Here is a 15,818-nt window from a genome sequence, read left to right on the forward strand (position 1 = left end):
CTAGGCACCACTGAAAAAAGTCCACTCTCATCAGGTATTTACACACATGGATAAGATTCCCTTGAGCTTTCTATTCTCCAGGCTGGGCAGTCCCAGCTCTCTCAGATTCTCCTCATATGTGAGATTCTCCTGTTCCTTCATCATTGTGGCATTTCTATGGACTTGCTTGAGGTGTGGTCTCACCAGTGCTGAGCGACAGGGAAGGATCACCCTCCTCGACCTGCTGGTGTCACTCTTCCCTGTCCAGCCCAGGACACCATCAGCCTTCTTTGCATCAAGGACACATTGCTGGCTCATGTTCAATTTGGTGTCCACCAGCACTTCCATATCCTTTTCTGCAAAGCTGCTTTCCAGCCAGTCAGCCCACAGCATATATTGGTGCCTCCAGCTGTTCCTACACAGGTGTAGGACTTCTCATTGCTGAGCTTCATGAAGTTCCTGTTGGCTCATTTCTCCAGTCAGACAAGGTCTCTCTGGATAACATCATGACCTCCTGGCTGTCATACGTGCATCAGCACCCTGTAAAGGAGCATGTATGCCAGAGTAATGCATAATCTATTTCTGATCTCTGATAAAAATCCTTCATAGCAAGTATATTTGAGTCCTTCTCATGGCAAGTTTCAGTCATACAAATCAGGTTATTTTATTGGATCCTTTGAAGTCCCCTAGTACAGACTAGGTGCATAACTAGTCTCTCAGTTACATTTCTTTATCCTATGCCTGGTGACTGCCTAACTAGCAAGCTATACTAAGCAATTATTTAAAGCATCATCTGAATATTTGGGCTCTTGCTTTTGCCATGTTAATTAACTGTAGGTAAAGTTGACTGCAAGAGAAGCTGAGTGTTTTCTGATACTTCGTACCAGCAGGAGTCAGTGACTATGCAACCTCTCATTTTTTGCACCAAATTAAAAAAAAAACCAAAACCAACAAACAAACAAACAAAAAAACCACAAACACAAAAACCACCTCACAAACCCAAACCTAAAAGAACATCGAGTCTGGATTTTGCACACTTAGTTTCTGGCTACTATGTACTGTTTGATGGTCTGACTGGATTTGGACTTTGTAAGACTTTCAAATTCTGTTGATGGGAACTGGAACTGAAAGTACTCAAGGCATCACTAGGTTGCCCTAACAAGGCTCTCCTGCTTATACCCAGACTTCAGGTAAAGAATACGTTTGTTTCAGGAGTGTGATGCAGGCAGTCAGGGCTGCCAGATCTTCATGTCTGCACTACATGTTAATGAACAAATAGGTGCATTCATCTAGGGAGAAGCATTCAAGCCTCTCTGCAAGCACTCAGATTATGAATCTGAAATTATTTTTCTCCAGTATAAATAGGGAAAAAAGCATTCTACAACTCTGAACTAAAAGCAATTATCTCCTCAGTCTGAAATGGAAACAATACGAATGGATTGCTGATTGTAATCATTGGCTGTGACTACTGGCTCTATCACTCATTCCTGAAATAACTGGGTGAAAAAAGAAAATAAATGGGTTTTGTACATCCCTGATGTATGCATCTGGGCAGAGATTGTGAGTGCATTCATTGCATTTTGGGTAAGAGTAATCTTTTCTGGGTGAGAGAATCAACAAACTGTCCTTCACATCAAGTATTCTCTTTGCCCCAGTGAACCCTGTTTCTCTGCCAGGCCGCCCAAACTTCCCACTGCCAGCATCTTACCTCTAGGTTTGCTCTCTCCCCTCTTGCTTCCCATTTCTTCCCTCCCAGCCAAGTGCAGATGCAGATTGCTGCTCCCTGCCGAACAACATGTCTACGGGAACAAGTTGTGTCCTCCTCTGTGCCTGGTGCAGGGACTGAAGTTGCTTTCTCCACCTTTGCTCTTCCCCTGGTACGTCATGCAGGAGGTACCAGTTCATGCAGAAGCCCACTGTGTGTATGCTGCTGGCGTGCACCCTTCTGAAGGACTTACACATGGGAAGAGTCGGGCTGCTTGCTGGACCACAAGTGCCGAGGCAGCCGTGGTGCCTTGACAGCCACCATCACACTGACCAGCAGCCGGTCCCGCTGCTCCCATGCCTGGTGGGATGGTGAGCGGGCAGCATATGTGGTAGGTGCAGCATGGCTTTCTGCTGGCTTCAGGGTATGTCCAGCCTCTGTGCCAGAGCCTGCTGCCTGGTAAGTGGAGCCAGGGGCTGCTGGAATAGCGTGCTGGATGCTCTGGAGATTCTTTGGAGCAGTAAGGAAGGCAAGCTGGGGAATAAAACAGAGGGTTCAGCTGCTGTCTGGGTGTTTTCTGCCTTGTGCTTTTTGTCTGGCTATCCTGGCATTCAGAAAGCTGGTGCAAAGAGTTGCTGTGTGTTTGGCACCTATTGTGTGTTCCTCAGATGTGCGTCCTCCTTGGTTTAGATAAATGTGCCTGCTGGTCTTCTAGTGGGCCAAAGCATGGGGTGTAGGCTCATCAGCTTGATAGGACTGTGCAAGCCGTAGGCATGCCTTGAAATAGACCTTAGCAGCAGAAATCGGAGCACCTGACAGCTTCAATGCATGGGCACAGTTGGGCAGAAGCCATGCAAGTCAGAGTTTCTGAATTTCGTCTTTGTACTGGCTGCAGCGATTGTTAAACCCTTTGCAAAGCTGTTTCAGCAAACTAAATCCAGTCATAAAGCAGGGGAAGTAGCTGGGACTGGGTTTGGGGGGATTTTGGGTGGGGATTTTTTGTTTGTTTCTTTAGTAGTGGAAGAGCTCAGTGGAAGGGTCTGGTGGCTGGCAGGAGAAGGGGAACCACAGCAGCCAGCACCAACACAGGTACAAGCTGTAGTAGGCTCACAGCCTCAGACGGTGATGCTTCTAATGGCTTAGCCCAGGTTTCAGTGCACATGCTGGTTTTTGGGTATTGGGCTAAGGGGTTTTGGTTTTATCAATGGTCATTAAAGGATGCAGCTTAGTCATGAAATGTATTAAGCTGTGAGAATCTGAGTTGCCTATTGGATTAGGTCTAGCTTTCAGCCAGCTAAGCAATATTAACCATGTGCGTGTTGTATTTATATGCAATATATTCACTTTCATACTAAATATACTGATTTTCATATTAATGCCGTTTTTTTCTTTAGGAGGATGTATTTTATGTAATTTTAAATAAACATATCTGTGCATAAGTTTTGTGCATGTAAATAGAAGAAAAAACAGAAAAAGTGCTGATAACAAGCCTCCTCTCCTTTATTTTCTATTAAATGTATAACATTTTTATTTTAGTAAATTAAAAAAGTTTGATTTGCATGCTTGTCTGTCTGCTGACTGGAGGTTTTTGCATTCCTACTTGCTAGAAAAACCTTTTATTCAAACACAGTACTCTTTCAGCAGGGTACCAGATATTACAGAAGTACAAGCAAACCAATATCTTAGCCTTGAATTTTTCCACAAGGTGGTATATCTTATTCCTGAGAAGCTTTATAATTTATCTGGCAGCTACAAGGCTGGATTCCTCACTGTCTTCATTTGTTCCAGTGCAAAAGAGAGTGGAAAAGTACAAAATGCTGCCACTTTGAAATCTAGTACCTTCTACCCTCTTTATTCTGGTTTGACTGACATAATGATGCATAAGGCAGTGACTGTGTCCTCCCTGTGTCTCGTTTGAAGGATTATACTGGTATTTGCCAGCAGCGTTATGTGGAATTAGTCTTTTTCAGATGTAATTGCTGTTTCTTAGCCAATGCTTTTACTGAAACTAGCATTTCTTAGGTCTCTGTGTTCACAAATATCTCCTACAGATTTAAGTCATTGTGCACAAACCTTGGACTTACTCTTTCAGGCCACGTTGCCTGCTTAGGAAGGACCACAAAGGTTTAGGTCTACCCTCCTGCCAAAACAATGCACAGAAAGTGCCATATGCTGATGGAGTCAGACAAAGAACCCTGGACACAACCACAGGGAAAGGTGAATATTTCTTTTCCTTGGAAACACCTAGCAAATGCCTGCATACCTACTGCGGCACCGCACTCATGCCTGGGACAAGGCATAGTGTGAAATCCAGCTGTGTGCCCACGGAGGCAGCTGCACTGTGTGAGAGCAGGGACGAGGCTCAGGACCTTCAGGCTTCATCAATGTGTGAGTAAATGCCATGAAGACCTAGAGCCTCCAATATGCATCATCACAACCCATGTGGTGTAACTTGCTCCTAATGACCACAGAGCTGTGACCTGAGCAGAGACAGACTGAAACTGAGAGCTTTCAATCAGTGCCACATACCCTGCTGTTTTTCTTCTAGGATGTCCTTAGTATTATCTTTATTCTGGGTATTTACTGGTAATCCCCATAAAAGGATTTTGAATTAGCTTTTGGTCTTTGGTGACCTTTGCAGATAGCACTGTTCTCTTCCCTGTTTCTTGCATTGTTTCTTTGATGGCTAAACAGCTATTTAATATGGGAAGCCCGCTCTAGTAACACTGCATACCATTGTTTTTCTCATCACTAGCCCTTTTCCCATTCAGCTGGGAGCATAACCATGTCACTGGGTCTGCGGTTTTGCTAAGAGCCAAGTTTGGGTGGGCAAAAGCTGACCCAGGGAAACAGAGCCAGTGGAATATGTGGTGCCATGGCCAGCATGGGACTGGGGACGTGGGCACTGCTGACCAGGTGGCTGGATGCATGCCTTCAGCAGCCCAAGGCAAACAGCCATTCCTTGAGGTGCGCCACTGTTTAACATAAGTCTTGTGTAACCTGGAACAGGGACAGGTTGTGCACAGCTGTCAACAGTGCCAGTTAGACTGAGCCACTGACACGCTGAGATGCCTTAGGGGGTCCCGTGTGATCCTGTCACCTTCAGGTGTGGAGCAGCCTGTGGGAGGTGCAGGTAACACTTGTGAGATGAGCTGTTCCCTAAAAATTTTGCTAAATCTGGGCTGTGGGCAGAGGCAGCTGCCTTGTACTCATGCAAGGGGCAAGATCCTGGGGCTAAATGTTGGTTGGGAGCAACCTGTACCCCTGTATCAGAGAGTACTCTGTTCCTTATTCTGTGCCCACAGCATTATCACTCATCTGGAGACATGAAACTGGGACCTCTGCAGCCTTCATAGCTGCCAGTGTTGCTGCACTGTTTCGGACCCCATTTGTGGTGCAGTGTGCTCCCAAAACCAGCTGCCCACTCACTGGGGGTCTCAGGGAATGGGCGACCTCCTAGTGAGGGGAGTAAGCCCTTTTGTTAGTAACCCCCATCAAAGCGTTCTTTACTTAGCCGTGCTCTTAGAGGTCTCTTCTGTGAGGTCAGGCAGGAAAAAGAAGCAATCTCTCCTCACAACACATGAAGTCCTTGTGATGTTACAGAGCCTTTGCCAAAACTGGTTCATTTCAGAGAAATTGCAGCAGTGCTATATATTCCATTGACACATGCTGAATACAACAAAGGTCTGGTTTGCTTTTTCTTGTTGTTCGAAAAGGAAGGTGATGCCATTTCCAGAGAAAGGGGCTTTCCAAAGCATACTAAAGAGGGTGAGGTTTGTGGCAGTAATGCAAGACCTGGCAATGCTGCTGTTCAGGGGAAGCACATGAACAACATTCTACATCCTCTGCCCAACTGTTTTTGTTGTGTACACATTATTCACCTCCTCCTTGCACTCTGGATAGGAAATAGCAATGCTCAGCGGAGTTCATCCAACCCACTGCTAGATAGCACAGCAGTTTTGTTTGAGCTCAGTTCCTCCTAAACTCTGTGTGTCTCCAGAGAAGAGCCAAGAGCCTTTAATCCATGTGGCTGGGGAGAAGATTCACACTTCTCTGAAGCTGCTGATCAGCTTGCAAGGTTTCTTGGAAAATATAGAATTCAATTTTGGAGCATAAAAACTGTTTGCAAATGTCAGAGGAAATAGGATGTGACCAGCACTAAGACAGCATCTGACCACGCCCTGGACGTCAGGTATAGCTGTGTGAAGAAAACGTCTTCCAGGTGTGTTCTCTCAGGATGTCTATTGGACTGGCACCCAGACAGCAACACCTCATGTCCCAGGAACCTGTCAATTGCAGAAAGAGAGTTAAAACCCAGCAAACTCATGGGCGTGTGAGCAGCATCCCACAGCCAGTTGCACTTGCCAGCTGAGTACTGCCCTGGTAGGAGGGTTGTAGTACAGCCCTTCATTCAGGGGTTGGCCGTCCGTGACATTACCATCTGAACACTAGCAAAGGGAGTTAGGAACATGGTAATAAGTTTTCTAACCCTCATAACAGTCAGCCAAGGCAAACAGACCGTTATCTGCTCATGTCAGAGGTTTCTACAGGCTTTTTACTTTTGTGGAGCTGCCCTTCTGGTTTAGGTGCATGGAAATGCAAAATGGCTAAGCTCAGATCTCCTCCATTGTAAATGCCTGAGAAAGGAGGGGGAGCTTAGATCTGAGGTTCCAGTATAAAGTAAAATAGATCTCTAAGCAGTGATCCTGGATGATGTAAACTGATGCAAGTCCATGGTGGGTCATGGCTGTTGCCTGCTGGATTTCTGTTTCTCTGGCAGCACTGATTGATTTCATCTTGCTGAACAGAGAAGAAAGGAAATGAAAAGACAAAAAGAGAAAAGGAACAGCGTAGTCTGACTGAGAAATGAAACAGCCTGCATGTCTATATCTTTAGTGCAGTTTGTCTTGAAATGCTCCTTGGTCTCATCCTACCACAGTTTTACAGTGCCGTGAGACAGAATTGACAGCTTTGTGCAAGGGATGAAAGTAGGAAATATGTGGGATATATAGGCATGGATGCTAATTTGCGGCATGATTCCTCAAGATGAAATAATCTTACAAGGAAATTATTTCAAATAAATGTTTCTAATAATTTACCAAAAAAATGCACAAAATGCTGCAGAATCCTGGAACTTCTATATTAAATCAGATCTGTCAAAAACCTTTGGATTGCACTCCAGAAGGAGACTCTTGTGAACTGGGCCTTTGCTTTGTGCTGCAAATGGTCATAGAGAGTAATTTTCTCTTAGTACTCCACCACAGACAAGATCACTTCAGGCAGGCAGAAGCAAGGCTGCATCAAACAGCTTAATGTTGGTTTGCAGAAAGGCAACTGCAGCACTTAATGGGCTGTACAGGGACAGGCAGGCAGCCTTTTGCAAACCACTCAGATGTATTTCTTCCATGCATTATAGTTTGCTTGTGTGTGGTGGCTGAAGAAAATTTTGTTGGTGGTGCAGTTTTCTAATTGTGCAACTGTCATAATGCTGGTGCCTGGAGATGGCTTAGTATACAACTGGAGTATTTTCATCTGTGTGTTGAAGCACAGTTGAGGTTTTTCTGGTTTGTAAGAGAGGAAATATCTTAGTCTCCTTGTGGTTTTTCTTCCCAGGATTTCTTCCTGTGAAGTAATGAGCATGCCTAGAATTCACTGTGGTGAGTAATTTAACAAATGGTTTCACTTAGAAGAGAAACAAAAGCATACTTATTTTGGAGAGGAATTGGTAAAGTTGCTATTTTCCAGAAGTCCTGAAATTCCCTATTTCCCTCACCTCCCTCCAAAGGTCCAAGTAAAGGCAAAGCACTTAGGATAACATCCTGGCCCTGAGGAGTCTTTCTTTTTTTGTTGTTTTTTTTAAACAAACCCAAAATCCATCACTGGAAAAATCTAGTTAGACATAGTCAGAATTTTAACTTAAATATTTCCATAATAACTGGAAAAAATTGCAGCTCCAGAAACATGATAAAGATCTACTGGCAGGTGGCTGAGGATGACCCATATGAGGTGTAGAAATGATGTGCAGAGGGTGAATCTCACAGAGTAGGCAAAGCTGGTGGGTGGGATGTTGGGGGTGCAATTTTCCTTCTCTGTCACATGCCAACCCAAGATGAATAGGGAAAAGTAGGAAATCAGGGCATAGCCCACCTGGTTTCTGCCCCCTCTCTTACTGTTTAAAGAACAATAAGAACCATCAGTTCTTCCTGACAGCCTAGTACATCTATGCTTGGTTGTGGCCTGAATGGCAGATGATACCAGAACTCCAAGATCTAGCAAGTTCTGGGCCCATGCAGCTGGTAGAAAGTACCAGAATATTCCATTGTCAAAGTTGGACTGAAATGGAAAAGTACCTGACAAAAGCCAATTATCTCAGACCCTATAAATAGTGATTCTAAGTGACACCCTTTGAGCTCTCCTGGATCGCAGTGGGCTGTGACCAGCATCTCCCCTGAGCTGGGACATCTGTCAGGCTCAGACTTCTCAAAGATTGAAGATCAGCTGCCCACAAAGCTGATGGAAGGCCAGGGTGAAGTCAGACTTCTTCTCAAATCTCAGTTATCATTGGCTAAGAAATACCAATGCATTGGAAGTATTTGCTCCAAGCTCTACAAGAGAGAAAGTTTAACTCTAGACTAGCCTCTTCCATCCACCTCTTTACCTATCTATGTGTTTAACTACACATACTTGCCTTCATGACTCTGTATGGCTATACATTTCACTGGATATCCAAGTATTTCCATGCTGTCTGTGTGTTTTGTGTGTTTATACATATATACATTTTGATTTAGAATACCTTGTAGTAAGTTAATGTGAATCTTGTAATTCTCAAATCTGTCATTAAGTCATTATTGTAATCATAATATACTCTACAAAATCACCTCCTTAATCTTTAAATTAGCCAATCACTAAATGTTGCTAAAATTCAACCTTTTGATCCACCTCACACCATTAATAAACCGTAAATTGCTATCACATCATAACTGTGTGAGATTCTTTCATCTGTGACAAGGGAGCACCAGCACAGAAAGCACTTTCTGCAGTGCAGTCCTGTGTTGTGTTTTCCCAAGGCGGAGGGAGAAGTGGGCTGCAACCCTCAAACCCAGGATGTAAAGATCTTTGGGCCCTTTTACTACTGACTTCCAGATCTGCTTTGGTGTCATCATGCTTTCTGGTAAACTCTGAGAAAAAGACTCTTTCGTTTTTTTCTTTTTGGCTGAGGCCTTTGAAGGGTGCTCAGAGGCCTCTGTACCATGGAGCCGGGTGGCCAGGATGGCTGGAAGTCACTCTGCTCAGCTGGGGCTCTGCCCCAAGGGACTGGGGGCACCATGCACGGCGGCAGGCCCTGACCCTCTGTCAGGAGAGGGAGGAAAGGCTGCCAGCCTCCACAGCCTGGGCTCATCGCCTGGCTCATACAGAGCTCCAGGGTGTGTTACACAGCATCATCACACTTCCTCACAGGGAGGTGGCGAATTACAAATCACGTGGTGTTTGGTAATTACAAACAGCATGAGCTGGTTGTCCCCTGGCCTGGCCTTCAGACGTTGGTCCTTGCACATGTCCAGTGTGGTCTCAGAGTTACTGATTTGTCTGCAGAGAGGTGCTAGAAGTGCTCAGAAATACCGTGGGACTTCAGAGCACTCAGCCATCTGCTGAGAACTTGGCCCTGGCTTGACAGATACATTCTGGTTTCTGCTAGGAGCTGCCTACTCTTGTGCTGGATTTGCCACTTTGACTTTCAAATTTTCTTTTTATTTCTTCTTCCTTTGTTATAATGTTTATTCTAAATTTTAGGACTATTTCAGATCATCTAACAGTTTAACATCTTAAAATTCTGGAGAGAATGTACTTTCTGACTTTAAGTAAAGCCAAATGCATATGTATACCTATATTTAGGTATTTAATGTGTGGTATTTTAAACACAGACAAAGCACTTTCATGTAAAATATGTATCTAAAAAGAGCTTCATCTCTTCTTGGTTCCACAAATTATCTGACAGAGCAGTCTCTGTGATTACTGGCTGATATAAAAGGATAATCAGATTTTTGCCAAGTTGTCTCAACTTTTTCCCTTCAAAAGATTAGCACCAAGTTCAAGTGGAGGCTCAGTAGCTGTGTATGGTATTTACCACAGCAGATATTGTGAAATATCTGCACACATGTCAATGTGCATGGGTGTGCAGGAGCTCAAGCAACTGTGCAGGGAAATATCTGGTATAGGATTGCAAAGCAGATGTGCTCAGTTACCTCAGTCCCCTTGTGCACCCTATGCAAAGCACCAGTAAGGAGGCTGCTGTCCTCTGGTGTTCCCATTGTCTAAGCAGAGGAAAGGGCCTTAATGAGTCTTTATTTTCCTCTTGCTTGCAGGGATTTGAGAAGCAATGGTAGCTGAGGTGAAGGTGCCCCATGGGAGGCCATGCAGTCCCCCTGCCACACCAGTCCCCATTTTCCCACCTATGGGTAGCCCATCCTGGGGATACTGCTCAAAGGCAGGGTACAGGACAGTGCTTAACAGTTATTCTGTCACCTTCTCAAAAAAAAGAGTATTCTCCAATTCTGTACTGGGATTCCCTGAAGAACCTATCCTGTCTTCCTACAGCTCAGTATGTAGTGTACCTGTAAAGAACAGCAGAAGAGAGGGGAGGAAATAAAAGTTGAAAGCTGACTCCAGTTTCTTTAGAGTAGCTCACACAGCTCCTGTACATTTATTTGAATACATCACTGAGCACCGATTTCCACCTCTTAAATTCCCTTTTCTCTTTCTCTTTCTATTCTCCTTGATCTTCACAGATGTGCTTCCTCTTCCACAGGTATGGGAGCAGTTCAGAGATGATTTACTCCCCATAAAGCACTTCCTGATAACAGAGTGGGACATTTGCTTATTTTGCCCTTGGGCTACCCATGTTATGAAAATCCTGCCATACCACCATGCCAGTTCAGGTAGGTGGGGGGTCAGGGCAGCTGGCAAGTTCCCAGGTTCCATTAGCTGATATACGGACTTCAGATTCCCACCTGCTCTATGTGTATTTGTTCTAATCACCACCATTTTCGAGACTTCCCTTTGTCTTGTTTCACATCTCATCTGCCTTACCGTCTAAGTGAGGCACTGAGATACACCCTTGTACTGTCACCTGCCCTGCTCATTCCTGAGGGTCTGACATATCCTCAGGGCATGAAGTTAGTGGACCAATTAATTTTTGCATAGTCCCATTCTGGTATGGCTGACTCCCCTGGCCTGGTGGGCAGTGGAGTGCACAGGACCTCAGACAAATCAGCACAGCTACATTGCATGTACATGGTCTCCCCAGCAACGGTGCCCCTTTCAGGTCCATCTCTGCATTGGCAGCTCATATACCTGTGTTTCATCAGGGTGTAAGAAAGTTTGGACAGGTGAAAATCAATGCCTTTGATGCACTCTTTCTATAAAACCAGTGGCCCATCTTCTCAGTGATGAGGTCTGCTGTGTATGGACAAACTTTTGTGACTGTCCAGGGACTTGAGCTTTAGCATTTTCCTCCTTAATGGGTGTTCACAGAGGATGTTTGAGGTTGGAAGGGACCTTTGCACGTCAGCTGGTCCAACCCCCCCCCGCCCAAGCAGGGCCACCTAGATCCAGTTACCAAGGACCATGGCTTTTGAATATCTCCAAGGATGGAGACTCTACCACCTCTCTGGGTAACCTGTGCCAGTGCTCAGTCACTCTCACAGTGAAAAGGTGTTTCCTGATGTTCAGGCTGAAACTCCTGTATTTCAGTCTGTGCTCATTGCCTCTTGTCCTGTCACTGGGCACTGCAGGAAAGAGCTAGGCTCCATCCTTTTTGCACTCACCAGCAGGTAAACATTGGTAAGATCCCCCTGAGGTGCTCTTCTCCAGCTCTCTCAGACCTTCTTTATAGATGAGACACCCTAGGCCCTTTATCATCTTTCTGGACTCTCTCCAGTATGTCCATGTCTCTCTTGTACTGGGAGCCCAGAAGGGAAATAAAGAAACCTGCATGGGAAACTACCAAAAGCAGGAGCCAGCTAAAACATCAGCTATGACTTTTTCTCTTTTCAGCCCAGAGAAGGCGATTCATCAGTGTTGAGTTTTGATTTCAACCTGCCTCTCTGCTGAACTCAGTTAAACTTTATGTGCCTGAAGAGTTTCACTCTGAGTGTATTTTCACTGTTCCATTTGCCAGCAAATTTCAGTTTGTGGTTTCTGTGCCACTTTACACTGAGTTGATGGCTTCCAGTCTGCTAGGCTGGCAGAAAATAAATCAGTGGAAGAAACCTATTGCTAAAGGCTTTCACTAGACATAGGTCTCTGCCTCTCTCAGAAAAATCTGTAAACACTGGAAATTAAAAACAAGTTGAAAACCCCTGCTGTAGCTACTGTAATTCCAAATTGATCGAATGCTGCCAGACCCTGTCAGCTCTTGAGTCTTGTGCTTGGAGGTGTAATGGTGCTCCTTGGTGAAGGTGCTCATCAAAATGTTAAACAAACACTGTGGCTTAGTGAGGCAGTCCTGTTGTGAGGAACTTTGTTCTGGGCAGAGCACTATGGGAGGCACCAGCAATGTCCCATGCTGGGACAGGGCCTGTGCCTTGGTCTTTCTTCCATTGTGAGGGGAATAGACTGAAGAAGAGATGTAAATGTGTGGTGTGTTTGGTTGTCTGACATCCTGAAACACCTCTGAAATGCAGAAGTCTTTTGGGCTGGAGGAAGTTGTGGCTTATTATGTGAAAGGAGTAGTTTGACATGTTTGGTGTATTATCTTACATGCAGCATGGAGCCCTATTTGTGGATCAGGCCTTTTAAGTGATTGGCACAGAACAAACCCAGCACAAAAGGGTGTCTGAGGTTAAACACTGGTATTTTCTTTCATCTGCACTCTCTGCAGATGCTGCTTAAATGCAGCCCTCGCTTCTGAGGAGCTCCTATAAAACGTTCAGCTGAAACAAACATTACTTTTACAATTAGCTGATGCAGCTGCATTGGCACAGCTACCAGCCTGGCTGCAGGTATAAGCCACTTGTGAAGGTTATCATAGCTAGCCTAGCTTGTGACACACCTGCACCGGTGTAGCTAATTTTGTACTTAAAGGGATTGGTTTCAATTCATGTTATTGCAACCAGTTATTCCCTTTCAGGTGTCACCTGTCCTCCAGAACAGGGCTGCCAGGAGCAGCAAGGCTGCTTGTCACTGTGGCACCTGACCTACCTTATTGAGATATACTAAATATCCTCCTGCTGAAAGATAAATCTCATGCTCTCAAGCCTGGACCTAGTCTGCTCAAGCTACTTCTAATGTATTTGAGAGTGGTTAAGAACATGAATGCTCTGAATTCAGTGTAAACCAAGGTTTCATTTTACTTTGATTTTGTGGGTTTAAGGAGGCGTTATGTCTGTTTCACAATGTTAGTTTGGGAGTTTTTCACTGATTTAATTACATGATTTTAAAATCACACCTTTTTTAAACCTGCAGTGACTCAGAATAAAAGAAGGGCTTGGATATTCTGTGATAAGAAGCCAAAGAGCAAACTGAAAATGCCATGTCTGATATCTGGAAACAAGGAACACACAAGGCTGGGGACAGCCCAATCTTCTTGGGGGGAAAAGAGCCTCAGGAAAATATGTCATTCTCAGCTGACATTTCAATTTGCAATTCCATCTCTGGATATAGTACCTAACATGTGCCTCACAAAATTCACAGAGTAGTAGCTAATTTGCTAATTTTGTGACCAGAAATGTCATTTAGTTCATTTCAGGAAACTGCTTGCCCTCAGTGCCTCGCATTTTGCCTTTAAATGGTCAGGAATGTATTTGCAGGCTGCCATAACAATAGTTTAAATGACTGCTCTTTGTCTGATTCAAGAACGTCTGTTTTGTCTAAGCAGAATTTACACATTTTCATTATGTTCCTTTAGAATAAATCACATTTGTGCTGGATTAGCTTTCACTCCCTCAAAAAAGAGAGGCTGACAATGAAGCCAGCTTGGGCTGCATGCTGAACTGCATTTTGCTTGTCTAAATGCTCTCACTGGAGGCTCATGGGCTGCCTTGTCTGCTCTGGAGTGACAATACCCCAGTGCCATTTACACCAGAGTAATCCATGACAACTGTTTTAAACTTCAGGTTTAGAACAACACCATTGGGCACTTGCTGGATCACATGAAACACCTTGAAAAATAGTCTTCTGGTCTTAGACCTGCAGCAGCATGGAGAGGCATACATACATACTTATATGTATGTATACACCCACTTGTTTGACTATTTCAGTTCAGTGAATTCCTCCTCTCAGATAAAGGATCTGATCTGGTGGGTTTACTTGAGTCTTGGCCAGAGAAAGACAAGAGCACTCAACCTTCTCTTTTCTTCAGTTTTCATGGTAAAAGGTAGCTCAAAGGATGGGAAAATGAGCACTTGCGGAGAGAAAGGGGAGGTATGATTTTACTTTTACTTACTCCAGTTCTTTGACACTTTCACAGTATTGGGTTTAGCCCTGCTGTACATAACACCAGGGATGATAGGATCCAGCCCACTGATATTCTGAATGAATGTGTTGTGTTCCTCCTGAGTTTATGGCTCAGGAGTGTTCTGTTTTCCTTTATTTTTTTCTATATTAGAGTTTCAAGATGATTTATCCTGTAGTTGCAAGGAAATGTGATAGCTGGGTCTGATTCTATTCAGAGGGAATCAACACCAAAGAGTTAGCTGGAGGGGGTTGCAAAATGGATCTAAAAGGGGAAGGTCGAGAGAAGTTGGTACATAAGGGGGAAAAAAGGGAAAATGTTGAAACAGACGGACTGGCATGGAAGGTTCAGTGTGAAAGACAGAGCAACCAGAAGGTGTGATGTGATGGTCAGTGTAGTTGAACTTCATTGGCTGAATAGCCAGAGAGTTTGGTGGGGTAGCTGTATTTTGGTACAAAGAAAGAACTTACCCTAAAGATAACTTTGCTCCAGATGCATTGGCTTGGTGAACTTATGTCTCAAATTGGGTGTTGTACACATTATGTTCTTGGGACAGAAAAGATGATAGAAATTCATATCATGCTTGCACAGACTGCACTTTTCCTTATTACCATGGTTAGATTGCACAGCTATCTGGATTCATGCACTTTGCAGTTTAATTAAACCTTATCTTCACTTTCATGATCATGTGCCCTGATGTGATTGAGCAATGACAGCAGTTGCTCTCAAGTAATTTTTACTCCCAGAGCTGCCTCTTCTAACCTTTGTCATGATCCAGGCAGTGACTGTCACAAGAGCCTTTTGCAGTATGGTGGATGTTCATATCACTGGAAGCTTTTTTTCTGTGGTGGCAGGGACTTTTGTCTCCCTTGTGCTGTGGTCTCCCTGAAGTTCCTGCACTCTGTTGTTCTCTGCTGACTTTACTATGGAGTCCTCCAAAATACTACCTGAAGATGCTTATGTGTGCCTGCAGCTCCTCTGAAGACCCAGTTCCAGGACAGAGAGGCATTGGCTTGGTGACCATAAGACTCAAACTGGGGGTTGTACTCACTATGATGGAAATCTTGACTCTTCTGTCAAGAGCCGTTTTTATTTCAACAGGACACTTCTTGGTAAAAGTCAGTCAGTTCCTTTTTTTTTTTTTTTTTTTTTTTTTTTTTGTATCACTGCCATGTATGCAGCTCCTTCCTGTGCAGCTGGCATAGGTTAATGTGGTTCATGGGAAGTTGCAAGGTTTAGGCCTCATCTGCCCTGTCTAATGTTTGGGTATTGCTGTAGTTCAGAGGAGAATCACAGGGTTTTTTTCAACTGTCAATCAATGGAAGGTTTGAGTCTAATTTCTAGCAAGTAATCTTGGTCTTTCCATCATGAGTCACTGCTTAAGTCATGGACTTCTGAACCCTCATCGCGCTCCCATTTTTTCTGCAATGACTTATGAGTTACTGTCAATTAATGGAAATATGGGCATGCTGGCCAGGCTTACTGGGGAAATTAAACTCCTGTTTTTCTGGGATCCTTTGGAACCTTGTGGTGTGTGCAGGAGACAAGTGTTGAGAAGGGGAAGGCTGAGAGGAAGAAGGAGGAGCTGAGACAGGTACAGATTAAGTTCTGGGTCAGGTCCACCTTTGGAGAGCCGTCACAGAGTTAGGTTCATTGCTGGAGAGCAGTCACCCAGAGAGACAG

The sequence above is a fragment of the Athene cunicularia genome (assembly GCF_003259725.1).
Source record: "Athene cunicularia isolate RWA chromosome Z unlocalized genomic scaffold, athCun1 chrZ_part3, whole genome shotgun sequence".
Classification (NCBI taxonomy): domain Eukaryota; kingdom Metazoa; phylum Chordata; class Aves; order Strigiformes; family Strigidae; genus Athene; species Athene cunicularia.